The sequence below is a fragment of the Mus caroli genome, unplaced genomic scaffold, assembly GCF_978045245.1.
Source record: "Mus caroli unplaced genomic scaffold, Mus_caroli_1 scaffold_11, whole genome shotgun sequence".
Taxonomy (NCBI): Eukaryota; Metazoa; Chordata; class Mammalia; order Rodentia; family Muridae; genus Mus; species Mus caroli.
The window spans coordinates 98,696,758-98,698,885 of record NW_028227266.1 but is presented as its reverse complement, the minus strand read 5'-3'; the positions used below and the strand labels follow the sequence as shown (position 1 = coordinate 98,698,885).

The 2,128-nt window shown below is 44.2% G+C and overlaps 1 non-coding gene across 1 annotated transcript; it reads right to left on the bottom strand.

Annotated features, from left to right (window-relative positions):
- Positions 1–1,384: 1,384 nt before the first annotated feature.
- LOC115032045 (small nucleolar RNA SNORA17) lies at positions 1,385–1,518 on the bottom strand. Its single transcript, XR_003837692.1, has one exon. It is a non-coding gene; the product is annotated as a small nucleolar RNA SNORA17 (small nucleolar RNA).
- Positions 1,519–2,128: the final 610 nt, after the last annotated feature.

The window sequence follows — 2,128 nt, the reverse complement described above, 5'->3', positions numbered from 1 at the left end:
CTGAGGAAAGTTAAAAAATCATCAGATCATACTACAAAAGCCTTTACTCAACAAAACTGGAAAATCTAGATGAAATGAGTAACTTTTTACACAGATACCACATACCAAATTTAAATCAAGAGCAGATAAACTATCTAAACAGTCCCAAATCCCCTAAAGAAATAGAGAAGCCATAAAAACTCCCAACCGAAACAGCCCAGGACCAGATGGCTTTGGTACAGAATTCTACCAGACCTTCAAAGAGGAGGCAATACTAACACTCCTCAAACTCTTCCATACAAAAGGAAACAGAAGGAACCAAATTGAGGACCCAGAAATAAGCCCACACATTTATGGGCACTTGATCTTCAACAAAGAGGCCAAAAACATACAATGGACAAAAGAAAGCATTTTCAACAAACCACACTGGTCCAACTGGCAGTCTGTATTCAAAAAAATGAAAATAGACTGATATCTATCACCTTACACAAAGCTCAAGTCCAAGTGGATTAAGGACCTCAACATAAAACCAGATACACTGAATAGAAGAGAAAATGGGAAAGAGCCTCGAACTCACTGGCACAGAGGGAAATTTCCTAAACAGAATTCCAGTGGCTCGGGCTCTAAGATCAAGAATTGATAAATGGGACCTTGTGAAACAGAAAAGCTTCAGTAAGGCAAAAAACACAGTCAATAGGACAAATCGGCAAACCCAAGATTGGGAGCCAGTTCTGCACAGCCATCAGACACCAATATGTCCTCAGGCAGCAGCTCAGACCAGGGACATCTGTTGATGGCAACAGAGCCCTGCTACTGCAGGGCCATGGACCCAGCACATTCCAGGACTCGACTATGGTCCCGGGTGGCATCACTGGCTACTCACTTCAGGATGTTCCTCACTATCCTTGAGTCTCCAGTTCTGCCTCTCTTCATTGTGCCCACATCTTTCTGTTTCTCTTTCTCTTCCATTTCTCTGCCACTTACTTGCTCCTCTTACTGGTGCTTGGGGTCTCCGAGTGTCTAGGGTTGTCTCAGGAGTGCTATGCCTCTCTTGCACTCCTCGGGCAGGGATCATCTTGGGCATGGTCTGCCCTACCCCAGGGCCTGCACAGTACAGGGTTGGTGGTCATCTTAGGTTAGCTCCATGTCTGGGCCACATGATGCCAGTCTCCATGGCTCCAAGTCTCACTGTTCACCAAGGGTCGACTGTCATAGGCTTACTCCCTCCCTGAGCCTGCTGTCCCAAGCTGGGGAAGGAGTTTCTTCTCGTCTCTGGCTCACACCTTGTCCTAGGATCCCATTGATGCCTGCAAGATGTTGGACTGGTGGTTTTCTCAGGCTAGCTCCCTGTCTGGACCTGCCTGGCACCAGACTGGTGGTCATCTCTGGCTCACTTTTTTCAGGAAATGTTAGGCTGCTACTCAATCAGATTAATTCACAGGTCAGAACACCAAGCGTAAACATAGCCTCTCTCCTCTCTGCCACCTACTGATGCACTTGTGACACAGCAGGCACACGTGCAATGCCTTCAGGAGCATGGTATGAGATTATTTATTGCCTGTGTTTACATGGATGTAATTAACATCCTTGGCTTGTAGTTGTCCTTCTAGTACCTTCTGTAGGGGTAGACTTGTGGATAGATATTGTTTAAATTTAATATTGTCATGGAATATTTTCTTTTCTCTTTCTATGGTGATTGAAAGGTTGACTGGGTACAGTGGTCTGGGCTGGAATCTGTGATCTCTTAGAGTCTGCAGAACATCTGTCCAAGCCCTTCTGGCTTTTAGAGTCTCCATTGAGAAGTCAGGTGTAATTCTGTTAGGTTTGCCTTTATCTGTTACTTGATCATTTTCCCTTGCAGCTTTTAATATTCTTTCTTTGTTCTTAATATTTAATATTTTGACTGGTATGTGGCAAAGGGACTCTCTTTTCTGGTCCCACCTATGTGGTGTTCTGTAAGCTTTTTGTACCTTTATAGGCAGCTCCTCTTAAGTTGGGAATATTTTTTCTATGATTTTGTTGAAATATGTTCTGGACCTTTGAGCCGAGAGTCTTCTTTTTCTCTATTCCTATTTTCCTTAGGCTTCGTCTTTTCAGGGTGTCCCAGTGTTCCTGGATGCTTTAGGCCAGGAACTCTTTAGGTTTAAAT